The sequence below is a fragment of the Protopterus annectens genome, chromosome 8.part0 (genome assembly GCF_019279795.1).
Source record: "Protopterus annectens isolate FY-2018-M chromosome 8.part0, PAN1.0, whole genome shotgun sequence".
Taxonomy (NCBI): Eukaryota; Metazoa; Chordata; order Ceratodontiformes; family Protopteridae; genus Protopterus; species Protopterus annectens.
The window spans coordinates 1,513,232,039-1,513,254,194 of record NC_056741.1 but is presented as its reverse complement, the minus strand read 5'-3'; the positions used below and the strand labels follow the sequence as shown (position 1 = coordinate 1,513,254,194).

Sequence of the window (22,156 nt, the reverse complement as noted above, 5' to 3'; positions counted from 1 at the left end):
GGAAGATCAAAACTAAAATACTTTTGGGACCAAGTAGAAAATGCTTATTATGCTGGAAGGTACGTAGCATAGCATACTTTAAATGACCGTCTTTGATAAGATGCATCCCATGCATTCCTGCAACTATGGATCCAAGAAGTAATTGGTACAAAAAAATAAGCATAATGAGCTTATCTAACATTTTATTAATAAATACCTGGGAGGTAGAAGCCAATAGGATAGAACACCGAATTAAGAAGAATGAGGCAGTGAGATGAAAGTTGTGACCATTGCTGATATAAATTATGTAACTGTTTACACGTAATAAGGTTACTGCTTTTAAGGGAAACAATTTAAATGTTTGTATTTCAAGAATGTATGTGTTACCTGTATTTATTGTGATATTTCAAGTGCAAAAAAAGAAAAAAGAAAAACACAAAAATCAGATTACAAGCAAAATATGGAACATTTCCAGAGTGAAGCTTTTTTAGGATTCAATTTATTTGAAAATGATATATCAGAATATTTACTTACATAAGCTTTATCTTTTTACTGTAATGTAACAGACTTCAAAAAGACTGTTAATGCACATGACAGACTAACATATGTATATGCCTGAGCATAAAACCCATGTACGTTATGGAGAACAACAACTGTACCTGCCCAGCATGGCACCCTGCTAATTCTACATGACTACAGACTCAAAAGTAACCCTACTGTCAACCATTATGAGTGACGGTTTTGAAAATGTACAACTGTCTGATAGTACATCATTATTCTACTGCTGACTTTTGGTAAAAAATAAATGAATAGATATGCTTAAGACTCTGAAAAGCATGTGTTTGCATCTATCTATTGACTGTTTGCCATGGCACTAACACATGTTGTATAATCATGAAGGCAGATGGCTGAAGAAAGGCACCAGGCATTGATGAGTTACTGGATTAAGTCATTAATGCTAAACAGCATCCACTTGTGCATATCAATAGTCACTGCTAAATGGGATGTCTAATATGCAGTAGTCTCTTCCCTAAGAGATTCTCAATCTCTGTGCAGCAAAAAACAATTTCCAAAACTCTGGAAGTATATTAAGTACTTTCAAACTGTGCTTCCATTTAGAGAAAGTGAGGGGTGCCACTAAAAAAAAAAATGCCTAATAACACAGTCACTGCACAGCCCTCGGACTATACCTACAAAATGTCACTCAGCACAAGCTACAGTTCTGTGCAATCACTCAAGTAACATGGTATCTGTTGTGTTAAACTGTGACAACAGGTTGAACTATCCAATAATTCTCAAAAGAAATGGAAATGCTTATAGGAAAATACCTTTTCTCCTTGATGGTCAGACATATGTCTGCAGTCTAATTGATCCACAAATCTTGCAACGATAACATGAAATCATTCTGTGTCATCTTGGCAGTCAAGTAGCTGTTTTTGGCCAAGTGTGCCTGTTTTTAATCTACACCACCTTGATCCTACTTTTCCTTATTTAGCACCTCTTCAATGCAATATTGCCTTTTTCACTAAGTGCAGTTTCACACATGAAGGAATTATCTGCATTTGTTTCACTAATGGACAGCCTTGCTGCACTGAACAGCAAACATGCAAACAATATCCAGGATGGTGATGATGAATTTAATAAGAGGTTCATAAAATATACCTGAAAAGCTCTGTGCTAATTAGTACTGTAACATGTACATGGCTTTGTTGTGCACAAATTACTGTCACAGCCAACAATATGTGGTGAAAAAGCAATGAAAGTACATCAGTATACAGTGTTTCTGATGAAGAAAAATTACAATATAGTAAATTATTCACATGTATACATTATGAGATATGCCCCCCCCCCAAGCAGGTTCCTCTAGCTGCACCTGAAAAGTTCATTCTTTTCATCAGCTGCAGGAGTGGTGATTCCTGGGCAGGCAGGAACCCTAACATTCCTGCCTGTGAATCCTCCCCGTGTGCTCATCTGCTCAAAGCTCGAGTCAAATGGTAAGGAGTGGACCAGCTTTACTGGTCTTAAGAGGTTGCCCAATCCTTTTCCCTAGTGGAGTACTCCCCTCCTCTGTCACAGCTCTTCTGAGCTATGCTACAAATGCCCTCTGAGGGTTCCCCTCATCTTACAGTGCGACTGCACGTGGCAGACTGGGATCAGTAGACTTCATGGGGTGGACATTAGTGCTTCCACTGTCATCCATGTGATGAGTCACAGCCATCTCCTTCATCCAAGGTAGGCAGTTGCCACTCACTCCCATTCTCTCTTGCTAGCTCCTGCTGGCAGCTAACCTAACGATGCAGGCAGGGCTTTCTCTCTCTATACCACAAAGAAGCTCTTGAACTATGATATACAGACATATTAGTACAGTTACCGAGTGCTGTGCACTACATGGACAGTATTGTCAAGTATCAACAGAAAGCTGGTAGTGTGGACACACTCGCCACAGTTACCTAGCATCTAGCAAGGAAAGATGTAGAAATATAACAGTTTCAGAAGGTGAAAATCATATTATTCACATTTATGTCAATATCTCAGTAAGCATGCAACACCTAATGCTGCATAAGGTTTCATTCATTCTGAAGCCAACATTTGGTTGGATACCTGTCACACTAATAGCAAATGTCTAGCTGCTATGGTTCTTAAGATATTATTTTCTTAAATATAAGAAAGTGCATATAAACATGGCAATCATTACCAATTATCAATTCCAAAATTTCCCTATGACGACTCCTGGCTTTCACATAAACAACTTTCCTGCTGAGCACATTTCTTCTGCAGAAACCCCTACATTGCAGTCTTATTCTTCAAAGTTTCAAAAGTAAAGTGCTAGGCAATTGCAAACTTAGCAAATAAACCCATATTCAAAAGTTGCCTCCAGCCTCAAAGACAGCATAAGGCATACACTGGGAGAATTTCAGGATGATCATACAATTATCTACATTAATCTTACCTTCATGTAAATGCCAATGCAGATCCTAAGGATGTTGGGTCTGGGTTTTCCAGTAATGGCTATAAATCCTGCCTTTTTAGAGAGGCAGATTTCATATCTTCCTCCACTCAAAAGGCATCTACCCAGAAGATATACCAAGACAAATGGATTTTTTTTTATTGACTTCCAACAAAAAGATTATTCTACGGCTCCTGTTCTCTTGGTCCTGTCTTGGCTACTGCTTTATTCAGATTCAAATAGCTGCTATTTTTAACTTTCACTCTAGTCTAGACTTCCCTTCCTTTGCTTTTAAGGTCAGTACCATTTAACGTAGGCCTTGTGTTTGAAATCCTGTCATCCTGGTGGCTGCAAGCCTCTGTATTTAACTTTTCACAAAGAAAGAGAGGTGCTTACATAAAAGTCACCATAAAATCAAATCTGAATCAGTCACTTGGCCATGTTTTTACAATACTGTAACTGTGTCAAATGCCTCTTCCACTATATGGGTGACCACTGACAGTTTAGACGTTATATGGACTGACCTAAAATAATTTTGAAGGATGGTTAGTTGCATTCTTTGCTAAATTTACACAACATGATATTTCTAAGTTCAACCTTTACAGGCTAAATGCACCAAATTCCTTCACAATAAAATGGAAAGCTTCTGCAAGCAACTCCTGAATCTCACTCAGCTACAACAATGGCGGCTACTTATGCCTTTTCTGTAATACCACTGCTGAGATAATTTGTGCAGTCACAATCCTGTTTTCCTTTTATACCTCTGTGAGGCAGTATCAGGTAGAAATTATTTCCAGGTCCAGGTATTCTTTCCAGTGTACTGTCAAATCTCTGGTATTGTCCCTTGACAGTGGCCACCCAAAAAGGCTGGCTTGGGACTCTGTCCTATTGCTAAAGATGAATCTGTTCTTATCAGTTATGAAAGTTATGTAATTACCATAACAGATCTATAGAGAGGTGATCCATCTTTAAGAATCATAACCTTCCCTCCATCTCCCATCTATGGTGTTTATTAGCTGCAATTCTTTTTTTCTTTCCTTTGTCCTTTTCTTCTTCTTTGAGCTCAGTGCTACAATAATAAAAACTGGGGAATGTTACAAGTGATAAAAGAAGGGAAGAGTAAGGGATACAAGCACATTTTATCCGTCACGCATCCTAATGCCTACAGCACCAGTCATAGCAATTACCAAAATGAAGAAACTTCTTACAGATCAGTCATTATGGCAATACATAACTTTCATTCTGATGTGATGTATTCTGTATTCAAATAATGAAAGAGACTACACAAAAACTAAATGAATGGTGATGGCACTGCAGTGCTTACTGTACTGAGTAAAATGTGATGTACATTTCAATACTTCAGTCTAGAAGTGTAAAAAGAATTGTAGAATAGCATAACTACTTGCAGAAGCCTTTTGACTTTCATATTGTAGCTATGCTGGTACAATTGAACAATGCACATAGCCAAGCTAAATATTTCACTTCTAATCAATCCCACGGGTTAATAATGAAGCATTTTGTTTAAGAAAACTAGTTTGAATTAACCTTTCTTTCAGGAAATAGATGGAAAGATTATGCTTGGTCTGTAGTAATATACTTAGGCTGTTGAACGTGCCGATTTTCTATGGAGCTGCCTATTAGAAATTGGATACTTTCTAGGAAAGAGTGGGACTGAAGGGGGATTAAAAATCTGAAGCTTTTGGAATTTTTCCTTTTCTCAAATTTTAATCAGGTCAGTAGATTTACTAAGAGATAAAGGATTACCATCTATAGGAACATCACAGATCTGTGACAGAAAATCTTGTGGTAATCTCTATGACCAAACCTAAGCATACCTCTTTATAACCACTCCAGTCATTGATGCACTGGTCAGAGCATCCATATAATCATGAAAGCATTCAAATGTATATAATCCTGTTTCCCCCCATCTGCTCTTTTTAGACATTTTACCTCATTTCATTACCCTCTGTACCTAGCATTTTAAAAAGACAGTGTACTGAATCTGTTCTAGAACTTCACATGGTTTAATAGCAGAGTTTCACTGCTGTAACAGAAACATAGCAACAGCAGTCTACAATTTTCATTCCATTAACACTGAATTTAAATATGTATCCATACATGCATTTAAGTTGCATAACATCTTACCTCTTACTCTAGTGACATAATGCCATTCCCAGGGTAAACGTACTCATTTTCATTTTAAAGCTAATATAAGCTAATGTAATATGCTAATTGCCTCTGAAGCTTTTCTCCCCGGGCCTCCACTGAAAATAGGCACCCAACCTAGTCTGACTTTCCTGATAAACAAATGTCAAATAAATAAATAAACATTCCACCATTTCCCAAGCCACATTTATAATCCTTAATTATACACATCCTGTATTTCCTCTCCCCCAGGCAAAATGAAAGCCAGACATTGCATACTTTAATTAAAATAATTTTATATACACTCCTTAGTCCCATTTCTTTTTTTACCTTTAACCATTTGTGGTTATAGTCTATCACCTTGTCATTGGAAATACTTCAACACTACCTTCCTCATATAACGTATTATAACCTCAACCGGCAAAAGGGGAAAAGTTTACTTATTCTATTGCATTATGTTTTGTACAGCCCAGTCTGTCCAACTCAGAATACTGCTTTCTCCACTAATCACCTTACATGCCATAGTTGATATGCAAAAAAAGTAAGATAGGGAATTATTAGGTGTAAAAGCTACAGCACTAAAGGTATAAAATTTATTTTCCAACCTGTCCACCAAAGTCCCTTTTCTTTGAAAGGACAGAGTCCCAACTGACAGCAGAGTCTCATACATAGATGTTAATAGCAATGCCAAACTAGCTGAATCATCTTCTAAATTAAAAGTATAAATTAGAGCTTTTTATACCACAGCTATAAATGTGCGAACTGCATTGTCATAATTTCTTAGGTTCCCTTATCTTACAGCTAGGGACCATAAAGAAGTTTAGCCATATCATTCAGTATATGTGGGAGAGTAGCAGTAGTCTCCATTAAATACATTTTTCCCCACAGATCCCAGATTAAAAGTTGTGATTATCCAGAATGGTACTACTACTTTCATTTAGGTGAAGGAGTTCAGAAGAGTGTAGATCATTTCGTAGCCTGGGTGGCTAAACAGAGATCATCCCTCTGGAGCCTATATGACTCTAAGGACAGGGACAAGGAAAGGGCTTTTAGTTTGTCAGTTAAGGATGCCAAGACTAAAATCCTTTTGATTCAGAGGTGAGGTCTCTTAAGCTGTTTTTTTGGAGAGGTGCATGCCATTGGGGCAAATGTACCAGTAAGAGTGAAAGGGAAGGTCTACAAGAGGGTAGTGAGACCAGCTATGTTATATGGGTTGGAGACAGTGGCATTGACAAAAAGGCAGGAGTCAGAGCTGGATGTGGCAGAGTTAAAGATGTTAAGATTTGCACTCGGTGTGACTAGGATGGATAGGATTAGGAATCAGTATATTAGAGGGTCAGCTCATGTTGGACAGTTTGGAGACAAAGCAAGAGAGACGAGACTGCGTTGGTTTGGACATGTGCTGAGGAGGGATGATGGGTATCTTGGGAAAAAGATGCTAAGGATGGAGATGCCAGGTAAGAGGAAAAGAGGAAGGCCTAAGATAAGGTTTATGGACGTGGTGAGAGAGGACATGCAGGCGGTTGGTGTGACAGAGCAAGATGCAGAGGATAGGAAGAAATGGAAAGAGATGATCCGCTATGGCGACCCCTAATGGGAAAAGCCGAAAGAGGATGATGATGATGAAGAGGATGATTGGGCCTAACAAGGGAGAATAAAATGAAACTATAACTTTGATGGACCTTGAAGAAATGTCTTGAAAGGTAAGGTGTCTAACTCAGCAGAATTTTTCTAAACATGACAGAGGTGAGGTGGCCAAAGAAGAATTCATTACTAACACAAGTACTTCAGTCCCTGATGAATATCTAGTTCAATTTAAGTACAGTGTTATCTACATGTTAAGTAGCCGTGATGTTAATGTTACCAAGGAAAATTAAACTACATTTCGTGATGTCGAAGGTAAGCCCATAATTAGCATATCAAGTATTTATCTCATCCAGCTTTTGCTACTGAAATTAAGCATCAGAATGAGATTTGGCAATTCCCCAGGTTAAAATGCTCAGTAGACTTGGTTAGATACAGCCCCCTGATATCAGCTTTTATTCACAGAAGCAGATGCCAAAGAGGAGGGAAGCCAAGAGAGAGAACAATATGGGATACCACTGGTGCTACTTTTCTGTCTAGAACAAATACCCCAACCATAAAGACATGGGTTCTGTCACAAAACAATTTTGCTATCCAGCAAACTATGTATTAGTCCATCTGTAGTTGGTACAACTTATCAATCTAAACATAGGGGAGTGTCAAAGGCTTTGGCAATGTTCAGGTAGGTAGCATGGGCCGTATGCCTTTTTCTATGGCCTTGGTTTTGAAGAACTCAACCAGGCTGATCAGGCATAATCTACCATTTACAATGTCGAACTGGTCCAGGGATATATCATCATCATCTATATCACTATTTATTAGTTCAGCTGTAATACAGTTCATAATCTCGGAAAAATACTAGTGGCAGTAATAGACATGTAAATTCCACTTGTTCTGCTACACTGAATACTGACTTTTTTATATACAGCAAAATGCTTTCTGCAGTATCTTGTACATGAAGCACTTCTAAATCTCAATCTTTAGTCTTTGAAGAAGTTTGCTAGGAGACAGTTCAACTAAAGGTTCCTCACAAGTTACTAACCATCTTATTGTGATTTGGAGACCCAGACAGCTGTGAGGAAAAGTCTCCATGGTCAGACTGAATAAACTGTGGACAGGAATACTGACAAGTGTAAAATATTCTTTTTCCGACAAAGAGAAGGGTTTCTTTATTACTGCAAGTACATGTGAAGCTTCTCTTACCATTATTTTAGATCAAGATGTATGACAGTAACCACAGAATATCAAATTTCATCATTCTTGATATTCAGTGATTAAAGCTACTTCTTCTGCCAAAACATTTTTATCTAGAAGGGACAGTCACAATAATAAGAAATCGTAGTATCTGAGTTGTTGTGTCTTTCGGCTTATCCCGGTTAGGGGTCACCACAGCGGAGTTGTACACACCTTAATTAGTTTTTTTCCTAGCCAGAAATGGCAAAAGTAGTGGCATCTTTCCTGTAAGATACAACTGTGGGTCTCACATTAATTAGATACTATCACAGGTAGAGTATTTTCTTCAGTAAAAAATAAAATGCCCTACAGGAAAGGATGACTATGATAGGCCTTTCTGCTTTACAACCTCCAACAGAAATTACCTCCTCAAGCTATCCAATTACATACTTGTTTACCTAGTACTACAATCTCAACTGTCTAATGTTATCCCTGCTTTACTAAATTCACACTCTAACAAGGCTTTAATACTGACATTCACATAAGTACAACAAAATGGCCTAAAACTTCAACACAGCAATCAATGTCATATGAAATTTAGTCTGTGCCCCTCACCAATGACCTAAAATGCATATGATTTACAAAACTGCTAACTATTGTACATATACATTTTAGGTCATGGGAAAAGAAGCAGCCATGAGATCACAATTCTCATATTGAAAGAGTCAAAGTGAGTGCTGAGACTGGAAGTTATGGAGGCTGCTAATAACCTGGAAACATTCAAAGCTGGACTACAGAATTTAATAAGGCTGATTCTTTTCTTAAATGTTTGCAACTACGCAGAGGAGATGACGTAGAAAATTTACTGGAGTAGTGGGAAGCCATGAAGCCCATCAAGCTGACAGAGATTCAAAAGAGGACAACACTGCAGTGAAGAAGTCCAATCAAATGGAACAAAATGCAATTGCGACACATGTCAAAATGGGAAAGATGAATCGGAGAATATATAGAGTTTTGTATTTGAATATGGAATACTGTGCTTGTTTAGAAAACACTCCCAAGTTACCCAGTGTTTTTAAGATGTTTTCTTCATATATATTTGTTTTGAGTTGCATCTATAACTGGACTGATGTTTACAATTACTTCTTCAACTGCAAAAATTGAACAACGAATAAAGACTATTTAAACCACTGGTGTGCAAATAGTTAAATTTAAACTCTTTTCCTTGTAATCAAAGGCACTATAACTGTTTACATTTGAAAGATTATTTTTCCAAGTTGCATAATGGTACTAATATGATCTGACAATATCTCCAAAATTCTAAAGAACATTATTTCTTTCAAGTCAACAAGATTTAGCAGTAATACATTCTTATTAATGCTTTTAGGTGCAGACAAAATCATGAATATATGAACATGTTAAGGAATGAATATAACAAAGAAGTTAAGTACTTACCATAATGTTCCATCCATGTTGTCGATCTTCATTAATCCTTGACGTATGGGACTCGGTTCCAACTCTCAGAACCAGCTCGGCCATTATAACAGCTTGCGAGAAGCAAAAACTCTCGAGCTAAGTCATTACCCAGAACTTTTAGTTATGTACTTACCATAACTTTAGATGTATGGGATCCATCTCGCCTACATTCTCTACAGATGAGTTCGGAGCCGACTCAGCAGCTATACAATAGAACGCAGTCTCTTATTGGCTGAGTTACCTCGTATCCCAGGATGCACCACTACTGCTTCCCCAGATCTTGTTTGTCTGCACACATGCACACCCACATAGACAGTTGTTATAACATTGCCAGGTGTTTCAAGAGAGGAAAAATTGGATTCGGATCGTCCAGTCTCTTCTGGCCTACAAGGCAGGGGGAAGGAGGGTGGGTTATTAGGAATGTAAGCGAGATGGATCCCATACATCTAAAGTTATGGTAAGTACATAACTAAAAGATGTAATGTGATCCTATCTCGCCTACATTCTCTACAGATGAGACAGCGTCCCTAGCACCTAATTCCTGGGTGGCTCATTGGAAAACGGTCCGGAGAACCATGGAACCGAAGGAAGCTCGACCCCTAGATGCCACATCCAATTTGTAGTGAGAAATAAAGGTGTGTAGAGAAGACCACGTAGCAGCCGCACAGATGTCACTAATAGAGAGCTTGGAATGAAAGGCTGCCGAAGTGGCCATAGCTCTGGTAGAATGAGCTTTCACTGGAACTGTAAGCTCCTTATTTGAAATGCGATAAATATGACTGATACAGTCTCTGATCCACTTGGCAATAGTGACTTTCGTGACGGCTTTGCCCAATTTACTATCCGAAAAGGACACAAACAGTTGATCTGATTTTCGTGCTTGGCGTGTCCTATCCAAATAGAAACGTAATTGTCTGTGCACGTCTAAGCTGTGAAAGGTATACTCAGCTCTGTTTGAATACTTAGGGAAAAAAACGGTAATTCCAGTGATTGTTGCAAACAAAAGTTAGAACAAACCTTTGGTATAAAGGATGGGTTTGGTCTAAGAGATACTCTATCCTTGTGAAATACCAGGTATGGTGGTTTGACGCAGAGGGCTTGAAGTTCTGAAACTCGCCTGGCTGATGTAATAGCAACTAGAAGGGCAGTCTTCCAAGAAAGAAATTTTAAGTCACAGGTTGCTGCCGGCTCAAAGGGAGGTGCGGTTAATGCACCTAACACTACGTTAAGGTCCCACGGTGGTGCGGAATGAGATATAGAAGGCCGTAGAAGCCAAGCTCCTTTAATAAAAGCTTTGCACAACTTGTTGCTCATTAAAGGTGGTTCTACGCTCTCGTGAAAATTGGAAATAGCCACCAACTGAACTTTGATGGTGGACACCGAACAACCCTGGTTGAACATGGAAGTTAAAAACTTCAGAACCTCTGACACCGAGGCTGTCATAGGGTCTAATCCTCGGAGTTGGGCCCAAATAGCAAACCTCTTCCATTTACTGCTATACATCTTCTTAGTAGACGTCTTGTGAGCCGAGGACAAAATATGCATGACTTCAGGGTCGAAAGAATGGCTCCTAACTATGGTCGGAAGAGGAGTAGCCAAGCTGCTAGCTTCAATGAATGGAGGGACTGATGGAGCTGTCCTGACTGATGCGTCAAGAGGTCCGGAACTTGGTCCAGGAACCAGGGACCCTCCAATGCATATCTGTGAAGAAAGGGGAACCAGACTTGACGAGGCCAGTATGGGGCGATTAGAATCATTTTGCTTTCCAAGCGAATCGCCTTCTGAATCACCTTGGGGAGAAGGGGAACCGGTGGAAAGGCGTATAGCAGACTGGGAGGCCAAGCTTGGACTAGAGCATCCTTGGGGATCTCCCCCGGAACCGGGGTGAGAGAGAAGAACTGCTGGCATTTTGTGTTGAGGGGAGTTGCGAAAAGATCGCAACATGGAGCTCCCCATCTCGTGAAAATCTGTGTTACCACTCTGTCGTTCAAGGACCACTCGTGAGGGGAAAGAATATTCCTGCTCAGTCTGTCGGCTATCACATTGGTTCTCCCCGGAATGTGTGTTTCCACTAGAAAACATTTGGTAGCAATCACCCAATCCCATACCTTCATGGCCTCTCTGCAAAGGGGGTAAGATCTGGTCCCTCCTTGCTTGTTCAAGTACCAGACTACCGACATGTTGTCGGACTGAATGGCAATCGTACCCTGGGGGAGGTGATCGTGCAGTGCTTGCAACGTTAAAAGCACCGCCCTCATTTCCAGGATATTGATGTGGAGAAGACTCTCGACGGAGTGCCACGTGCCTTGGACCGACCTGTCCAGATAATGTCCCCCCCCACCCTGTCTGGGAGGCGTCCGTAGTCAACGTGGCCGAGGGGAGTGGAGGAACGAAAGGTCGCCCTAGATTCAGGTTGGAGGAAAGAAGCCACCAACGAAGATCCTGTTTGCACGTCTCTGTGATCAATATATGGTGACTGAGGGGAAGGTCTTGATAAGACCACTGGACTGATAGGAGCCACTGGAGTATCCTCATATGCAACCTTGCCAAGGGGACCAGAAGAATGGTGGCTGACATGGAACCCAACAGCTGCAGGACCATTCTCGCTGAAGCGCGACGTCTGAGGAGTAATGCCCGAACCTGAGACTGCAGTGTTGCTATCCTTTCCGCAGGAAGATAGACTCGCATCTGCCTTGAGTCTATTTCTGCACCAATAAACAGAATACGCTGTGATGGCAGCAATACGGATTTTGTCCAATTGAAGGTGATTCCTAAGGAGTTGCCTAGGGAAATAGTGGCTGCTAGAGTTTTGAAGAGTAGATGCCTGGAGGTGGCAGTTAGGAGCCAGTCGTCTAGGTATGGAAACACCTGGAATCCTAGACTTCTCAGGTGAGCAGTCACCACTGCCAAACATTTGGTGAACACCCTGGGGGCTGTGGTGAGACCAAAGGGCAGTGCACGGAACTGGAAATGACTGTCTCCTAGGCTGAAGCGCAAGTGTCTCCTTGACGCTTGATCTGTCAGAATGTGATAATAGGCGTCTTTGAGATCTATGGAGCACATCCAAACACCTTTCTCCAACAGCGGGAGAATGGATTGCAAGGTGACCATCCGGAATTTGGACTTTTTCACTGATCAGTTTAACTTGCTGAGATCCAAAATGGGCCTCAAGTCCCCGGTCTTTTTTGGTACCAAAAAGAATCTTGAGTAAGTCCCTGATCCGGCCTGATCTGCGGGGACAGGTTGGATGACTCCTTTTTGAAGCAGCTTCGATATTTCGCTGGCTGCCAGATCCCGTTGACTGGGTGGCGGGTCTGGGATTTTTTGGGATGGGGGGGGGGGTTGAGAGAAGGGAATAGTGTAACCTCCGGCGATGATTCGGAGCACCCATTGGTCCAGAGTGATACTTTCCCAGGCCTTTAGGTGCCTCGAAAAATGACCCCCGACTGGCTCCGGAGCTGCACAGTCGGGCACTCCTTCAGGGATGCTGGAAGGAGGAGGAGCCACGAAAGGACTCGCGGTCTCCAGTGTTGCGGGGGCCTCCGCTGCCTCTGGGACGGCGTCTCCCTGAAAAATTTCCCCCTCCTCTGCCACTAGAAGGGGAATCGCTCTGCTGTGACGAGTAAGGCTTTTGAGACTTACGGAACCACATTTTCCCTCCTCTTCGAGCCTTGGGATAAGGTCTGAAGGGAGTGGAAAACCGGGCCCCTACGGCAGTTAAAGTCTTACCCTCCTGTTCGCAGTGAGTCAAAGTATCCTTTACCTTGGGTCCAAACAGAGAGGACCCATCGAAGGGGGCATCGGCAAAGGAAGACTTAAAGGCCTCCGCAAAGTGACACAGGCGTAGTCAGGCTTGTCTCCGTAGAGCAACACCTGTTTCCGCCGCTCTGCTCGCTCCTTCGGCTGCATACGAAATGAGCCTCATGGACGAGTTGGATAACGAGGACAGGGTAGCCAACTGGGAGTTAACCGTCTGGGCTAACTGCTCAGGTAAGTTACCGGAGAGGGTATACGAAAGCTCCTTGACCAGATCCCTCTGCAGTCTCATGAAATGCGTCAAGTAGTTCAGAGACCTTAATGTAAAGGTTGCTGAAGTAAGGGTGCGCTTCCCGTACCGATCAATGCTCCTAGAGACTCCTTATTAGGAGGATGGACGGACGTTGAAGCCTCTGCCACATATTGCTGGGTGGCAGATGCCACCACCAAGGCATCTACGGCCACACCTTTGGAAAGAACGTCCTTATCAGGGGGTGCCGAAAGGAATTTATTGGGGCGAGCTGGCACCGGTTCAACAGAGTCCGGGTGTTCCCACGCCCTTCGAGAGATCAAATCCAGAAGCTCATCGAAGGGCGGAGACACCCAGGAGGCGGAGGGCTGAGCCCCGAAGGCCTTGAGGAACACCGACTCCTCAGCAGAAGGGGGTTTGGACTGCCAGTCGCCTCGTTGCTTAAGGATTTCCAAGATGTCCACAAAGGATACATCATCCGAGGACGACTTGGGGGACCCTTCTGCATCATCGAGGTCGGTATCCGAGGTGAGGGACTCATCAGGGGAGTCGACGTGCGTCCTCTTGCACTGTTTCTTCCTCGGAGTTTCATCCGAAGATGTTTCGGAGGGACCTCCAGGAAGAAGGGAACCCCCGATGGGGGTAACCTCAGGCCCACGGGCTCTGCTGTCGTGAGACAGGGGGATTGCAAAGGAGCCAGTCTCCATGCCAAGGGAAGGTGGTGGTGAGATGGTAGAAGTGGCCAGAGAGGATTTGGCCAAGGCACTCCTCATGGCCTTGAAGGCGGGACCCCCAGAGTCCTGGGATGGTTCAACCCCCAAGGCCACAACAGCAGTCGGAACTCCCGCCGCCGACGCACCGAGAGGGAGGCTCGGAACCGAAAGGATCGGTCCCGAAGCATCCCCCCGGGGTCGACAGAGGAGGTCCGCGTACCGAACCCCGACCTGAAGGGCAGGGTTGGAGTTAGGGTCGGAACTGACCCGACAACCTCCACCGGCTCCACCAACACAGACTCCAATGGCGCCAAAGCTGTTGGAGGAGGAACCAAGATAGCAGGGTGGGAAATCGGCTCCGGAGCCGACTGGGCTGGAGCCGAGACCAACTTTTGAAAGACCGGAGACTGAAAAAGCCTTTGAAGCACCCTGTCTACATCCGAATCAGACATCCTCGACGACCGAGAAGAGACCGACTGGGTCCGAGTCGACTTCTCCACCGGCTCCGAAAGACTGGGGGACCGGCTCCGTATGGTTTCGAGAAGTATCGGTGCTGAGGGAGATTCCACTACCACTGCAATTTCCCTCTGAGCCGATGGGGACTTCGGCACCGAAGGGGAAGAGTCTGAGCGGGCAACCCTCATCGGCTCCGAAGGCAGTGGAGCCGATGGAGATGACTCGCCTCTCGATGCCCGAGCTCTCGACTCCGAAGCCAGAGGAGTCGAGGCTAGAGACATCGAGGCAGACCGTTCCACCCTCGGCTCCGAAGTCCGTGGAGCCGACGGAGAAGCCTGCCATGACTTTTTAGCTGCCGGCTCCGACGGGCTGGTCGGAGCCGAAGATTTTTTCTTCCTCGAAGAGGAAGAAGAAGAAGATAGGGCTTCCTCAAAGGAAGGGGTAATAAGCCCTTTCAAAATCAATTTATTTTTCCTCTCTTGGAATACGCGAGAGGAAAAAGCGTGGCAAACGCTTCAGGATTCCTGGAGGTGCTTCGGGCCCAAACAGTAAACACACAAGGAATGGTCGTCCGTGATGGACATTTTATAATTGCATTTAGAACATTTTTTGAAACCCGATGGTCTATGTTCCTTCGACATCGTAAAGACACAGTAAACTTCAAAAAGTACACAAAAAAACTGCACAACTACAACTCTTAACAAAAAGAGCGCAGAATAGGGCAAGGCCCCTCTGACTCAATGAAAACACTTGCCCAAAAAATACAATTTTACCACAAAAATCGCCTAATACACAATCACACACAACAAGTAGCTGTTAAAACAGCTTTTGGGTCAGTTTTATCAGAAAAAATGACAGAAAATTTGTCACAAGAGGTACTGGGGAAGCAGTAGTGGTGCATCCTGGGATAAGAGGTAACTCAGCCAATAAGAGACTGCGTTCTATTGTATAGCGGCCGTGTCGGAGCCGAGGATCGGCTCCAAACCCATCTGTAGAGAATGTAGGCGAGATAGGATCACATTACATCGCCCCTCTCTAGATTACCTCAGACAGAGTTTGCAAATATAAAGGAAGACAGGAAAAATAGTCTTATAACCATTGATGAGGCTATGTCCAAGGTCATACATGATACAACAGATAACCAGGACTAGAGTCTATTCCTCCAAGGAGTCTGAAAGAGGGTGAAGGAGGGAGGGGTGCCAAGAATCAATGAAGATCGACAAAACAGATGGAACGTTATGGTATGTACATAACTTCTTTGTCTGATGTTGTCAATCTTCATTTATCCTTTACATATGGGACAGAGTCCCCCGCTACCTTGTATCTTAGGAGGCATTATGGGAGGCTATTCCTGAGCGCACAGTCAAAAGATGCTCTTCCCCTGGAGACCAGATACAATCTGTAATGAATGACAAAGGTATGTGGAGTAGCATGGGTTGCTGCTGCACATATTTCATCCATGGAAGCCTTTCAGTGAAAAACAGCAGGCATGGCTATTGCCCTTGTAGAATGCACTCTCACTGGGGATGGTAACTGGAGGTTTTTATTATTGCAGATGAAATTTATACATTCCCTTAACCACTTAGACTGGTTTACCCATGGATGGATCTGAGAAGGAGACAAACAACTGGTCCAACTTCTTTAATTCCTTAGTTCTGCTGAGATAAAAACGCAACTGTCTGTGAACATCTAGTAAGTGTAAACAATATTCTCCCTTTTTAGAAAAATTAGGGAAGATGACTGGTAAATCAATGGAATAATGTTAAGTTTCCGATACTACTTTTGGAAGAAAGGATGGGTTGTTTCTTAGTGACACCCTGTCCTTATGAAAAATAACACATGCCGGTTTTGAAGATCATGATGAATCTCTGAAATTCTTCTGGTGGATGTAACAGCTACCAACAAAATGGTCTTCCATGAAAGAAACTTCAAGTCACAAGTAGCCGTAAGCTCAAAAGGGTAATGGACCATGGACTGTAAAATCATATTAAGATCCCAAGGAAGGAGATGGTCCCTATAAGGTGGTTTTAACCTCAAAGTTCCTTTCATAAAAAACTTTACACAACCTATGTGAGATTAATGATTTTCAAAGCCATCAAGGAAGTTGGAAATAGCACCTAGTTGAACTTTGATGGTAGAAGCAGTAGCTCCCTGTTTGAAAAGCGTAGCTAAAAATTCTAAATCCTTTTCAACTGGTGCCAAAAAGGGATCAATAGCATTATCGCGTGCCCAGACAGAAAATCTTTTCCACTGACTGTGGTAAAGCTTCCTAGTGGAAGGCTTATGGGAAGCCAACAAAATTTTTTGAACTGGAGAGGACAGATTATTTTGTCTGGATATTAATGCAATTGGAGGAAGCAAAGTGAAAGCTTGAGGTTTTTCAGACTGGAATAAACTAGTCCCTGTGGATGGGAAAGGAGGACTGGATCTGGGTCCATAGTCTATGGACAGTGAATTAGGTGAGGGCAAAGAAAGGGGAACCAAACTTGCAGAGGCCAGAATGAAGCAATGAGAATTACCTTGCCCCTCAACCTGATGGCTTTCTTCAAGAAATGAGGTATTAGTGGAACAGGGGCAAAGGCATAGAGCAGTCCTGAGACCCAATCGTGAAGGAGAGCATCTCTCAGGGACTCCCCCCTGAGGGGGATTAGGGAAAAGTAGCTGCTACACTTGTTCAGGGGTGATGCAAACAGGTCACAGCAAGACTGGCCCTAGTGACTGAAAATCTGCTTTGCCACTCTGGGATTGAGAGACCACTCATGAGGCAGAAGGACGCATCTGCTCAGCTTGTCCGCTATCACGTTCGAGCTCCTCTGGATGTGTGTTGCTATCAGAAAGTGGTTGGAAGAGATCACCCATTGCCATATTCTGAGAGCTTCTCGACACAGGGGGTAAGACTTGGTTCCATCCTGTCTGTTGATGTACCAGACTACTGACATACTGTCAGACTGAATCGCAACCATTCCTAGAGGGAAGGCAGCCTGGAAGGCTTGCAACACTAACAGCACTGCCCTCATTTCCAGAATACTGATATGCAGATCAGCCTCCATCTGGAACCAAGTGCCTTGGACTGTTCTGCCCAGATAATGCCCCCCCACCCCACCCCATCTGGGAGGTGTCCGTGGTCACTGTGGCCTTGGGTTGGGATAAAACAAATGTCCTAAAAGAATTTCCTCCGATTCCATCCACCAGAATAACTCCTTCTTGCAGTGCTTGGTGATCGGATGAGATGGGTCAAGGGGTGAGTGAGGATGGACCACTGGGAGGCTAGAAGCCACTGCAGAAGTCTTACTTTGCTAGTGGAACCAGTGTGATAGCCGCTGCCATGGATCCTAGAGCTTGTAGAACTAATACAGCAAGTACATTGTTGTTGGAGAGAATAACTTCCACCTGGGACCTTATCTTCTGCAATCTGTAAAAGAGGAAGGGAAGCTATGCAAAAAGTTGTATTCAGGCAGGCTCCTATAAACTCCATTTGTTGAGTACGACTTAGCTGGGTTTTCGTATGATTCACCGTGATACCTAGATGAGCATAAGTATGTAGAATAAAGTCTCTTCTCTGTTCTAGTAGATGCCTGGTGGGAAGAGATGATGAGCCAGTCGTCAAAATATGGAAACACTCGGAATTCGTGCAGTCTCAAGTGAGCTGCTACTGCAGCCATACACTTGGGGAACACCCAGTGGGCTGTGTCAAGACCGAAAGGTAGAGCTCTGAACTGATACTGACTGGCTCCCAGCTGGAAGTGGAGGAAGCTTCTGGAGCACTTGTCCATTTTTGTGTGGTAATACATGTCCTAGACGTCTATAGAACACATCCAATCATCTTTCCCTAAGAAGAGGAGAACAGACTGAAATGTGACCATCCGGAATTTTGTCTGCTAAACAAACTTGTTCTAATGGCTGTGATCCAAAATTGGCCTCCAGTCTCCTATCTTTTTAGGCATCAAAAAGAACCTTGAGTAGAATATGGATCCTATCTGGTCTAATGGGATTTCTTGGATGACTCTCTTTTTTCTATCAGCCTTTGAATTTCCAGAGCTGCCTGATCCCTCTGATGGGTGGTACACCAGGGATTATTCTTCTTGTTCTTGGAGTAAGACTGAAGGGAATGTAGTATCCTCTGGCAATGATCTTTTGCACCCATGTATCTGTGGTTATCTGTCACCAAGCTAGTGAGTGCAAGCACAGTCTCCCCCCAACTGCCTCCAGAGGTAACAAATCAGGCCTCCCCTTTAGGAGTACTGGTACGGTTTCCATGAGAAGGAATTTCTGGAACCCTGACGTTGCAGGCCATTTCTTCTGCGAGGTCGGTATCTTCCATTTGAGCTCCACCCCTTGCCACGTGTCCTGTAAAGGTCCTCGGGTTCTCTGGAACCACATTTTTCCACTCCTCTGGTTCCTGGAGTAGGAGCATTGGAGAGCAGAGAAACATATACCCACTGCAGACAGGGTCTTCCCATCCTTTTCACACCTGGCCAAGGTATCTCTAACTTTGGGGCCAAAAAGGGATGAGCCATCAAATGAAGCATTGACAAACAAAGACTTAAATAGCTCCGCAAATTCACACAAGTGCATTCAGGCTTGCCTCCTTACGGCATAATACACTGGAACCTGCTGCCCTAGTCGTACCTTCGGCAACATGTGCAACAGCCTCATGGATGAGATAGAAACAGATTCAAGCTGAGAGGCTAATTTACCCTTTATCTTCTCAGGCACAGCTCCTACAACGGTATCCGAGAGCTCTTTTGTCAGAACCCTTTGGAGTCTGACGAAGTGTGCCATGAAGTTCAACAACTGCAAAACAAAGGTCTAAAAGGTGCACACCTTCATCCCAAACCTGTCCATCACCCTGGACTCTCAGTTAGGGGGATGAACAGTAGAACTCTCTTCTGTTAGTTCTTTATTTTTGGCTGCTGAAACCAGCATGGCATCTACTACTAAACCCTTGGCCCAATACTGATGGTCCTCTGGCGCTGAAAGGATTTTGTCTGGTCTCCTGGGGATTGACTCTACAGAATTGGGGCCTTCCATGCCTGCTGTGCGATCAGCTTAATGAGATCATCAGCAGGCAGCGTCACCCAACAGGTAGATGGGCGAGCACCGAACGTTTGCAGGTACATCGATTCCACTCAGGATGGGTCTTTGGGCTTCCAGTCACGCCTTTGCTTTAATATTTCAAGAATGCTACCAAATCCTTCTCCCAAAAGTCTTGAGCTGTCTTTGGAGCAAAAGTGAGGGTCTGTCATCCAGGCAGTCATGAAAGACGTTCATCCCTCAATCCTCTCCACCTCTCTCTTGCAACCACTCCTTACACCATTTCCTATCCTCATCACAGTAACCTCAAGGTCTGACTTCACCCCTTTCCACCTGCTACCTGCTTAGAAGTCCTGATTTCGGCTCTATGCAGAGGGGGTGATAAATCTTTATTAGTAGCCTAACCCCTTCCTGATGGCAAGCCTTCAACATATGAGAATCTCACAATACTGGGCCCAAGGGTACACATGTTTCCTCACATGCACACACTTTCTAGCCATAGCATGATAGTTGGACACCCTGTCCTGTCCCTTTTGCATCCATAACTAGCCTACTTTAGGACACTTCATAGGTCAAGCTGCCATTCATTTCCTATGGAAATGTAAGCCAGCTCTGACTGCTCATTGCTCTCCTTCCCGGCCTGCTCTTATAGAGTCTTTACCACTAACTGAAGATGGATCATCTCAGCTGCAGTCAAGGTTTCATCCCTCTGTGCTACTGAGCCAGCAGTCTTATCAGACTTTGCACTGCAATATTAACCTTCACCTGCCATTCCTTTGCAGGAGTCAACAGGTAAAAAAATATATATATATATACATGTATATGTGTGTGTGTGTGTGGGCGTGCGTGTGTGTGTATACATATATATTGGGTACCCACACATATATAAGCTAGTGAAAACATTATTTTCCACTGCTGAGGGCATGGCAGTAGTAGCCAAAAAACCATGACAATGCCTGAATCTGCATCTCCCGTAAATCTACTAACACAGCAGGATTACTCATGGGTGTTTATAGTGATATCTGAGCAGATCACCAGCCAGAAGGGATGGCAGCAGGGTTGTTGGACATCCTTATTTGTGCAGGACTGCCCGAGATCAGCAGCCCAATCCAGAGTCCTGCACTGCCTGATAAAATCCTGGGGAAACAGCCTCCGCTTTGTGATTTTTGACTGGTTTGTATACTGGCATACGGGCCAATCATAAATCGCAAAGTGGAGCCACTTCTGTTCAATGCGAAACACCGGGCTGTTCTGCACGGAACAGAAGAAGGCTGTCCTGTGTGATTTTCGACTGGCACTTACAACGGCATAAGAGCCAATCAAAAAACGCAAAGCAGAGCCCCTTCTGTAGACAGTTCCGCATGAAAGACCTGACATTTTCTTTTTTTTTGGTCTTCACTTGGTCTACCTGTTCGTTTAGAAACCTGGCAACCCTGGATGGCACCAACCTGAATGGCCTCAGATACTTTGTGCCTTCTTGGGCAAGAAGGAGGTACTGATTATAAGGACAATGACAAAGTGAAAGCGGAACATATCCATGAAAGTGCTAACTTTTTTATTAAATGAGTTTTATTTCTGCCGTGTGTAACCAGTGATTTGTTGCTGTTGCTCAAAGTGAAAATATGCCTACTTTGCTTTAGATAGGGTTAGACAGAAAAAAAACAGCTCTTAAATTTCAGGAGTGGACTTTTTCAAAAAGCAAAATGGTTAGATCTAAACTGTCTGAATTTAAACATGTACTTAATTTCATTGTTAGATCTTAAGGGACCCAATAGCAGAGAATGAATTTTAGGAACTGTTCTGGTGAGTTGATGGTAATGTCATTTTGCTACTGTGCTAGTGCTAAATTAAATATGATGTGTTAGCAGATGCAAACAGATTGCAGTGGTTGTTACTCTGGTAGCAAAAACCTTCTCAATAAAGGGCAATATATCTGTAAGCAAATAATGTTTTCAACAGAAGTTGAGTAGGTTTTATGTATATAAAATGTTCAACATTAGATCACTGTTGCAATAGCCTAAGCTATTCAGGCTCTACCCCCACAGACTGGCCAGCTTTTAAAACTAAAGGGCACCTTCCTTGTGCTCTGTCAGGAGTGCCAAATGAAAGGACAGTTACAACAACAAAACAATCAGAGCTTTCTAATATAGGAGGAGGGAGGGACGATCCCTGAAAGAAACAATGCTAGAAAACATGACAAAAGGTAAACTATATACATGAGATTATATACATCCACAGCCTGAAAATACAAAATAAATGTCACCAAAAGAAAGAGGTTGGGGGAGGGGTGGTTTCTGCAAAAATGACCTATTAAAACATCTACTGCTTTGGCAAATTTACTTAGACAGCTACACTAGGTTCAACATTATCTGACTGCTACATGGGACAACTACCATAGCTTACAAGTGAAGAAAGGAGGAGGAAAAGTACACAAACAATCCAGGAGCCCCTGAAGCATGAGCCTTGCAAAGCTTGTTCTGGATCTGGAAAAGGAATCTGGATTGCAGTAATTTGTAAATATATGTACAGAGGATGCAGTTGTTGCCTCTAGAACATGTCTAGGTCCACCCTTTCCACAAAGCCACCACAAAAGCTAAAGCCCTGGTGGAATGGGCCCTAACCCTGCCTAGAAGTGGCTTATTA

General features: G+C 43.3%; 1 protein-coding gene across 1 annotated transcript in view; it reads right to left on the bottom strand.

Moving 5' to 3' along the window:
* Positions 1-22,156, bottom strand: part of ARHGAP32 (Rho GTPase activating protein 32) — a 3,207,216-nt gene that overhangs the window by 5,778 nt on the left and 3,179,282 nt on the right. The gene's annotated exons all lie outside the window — the stretch shown is intronic.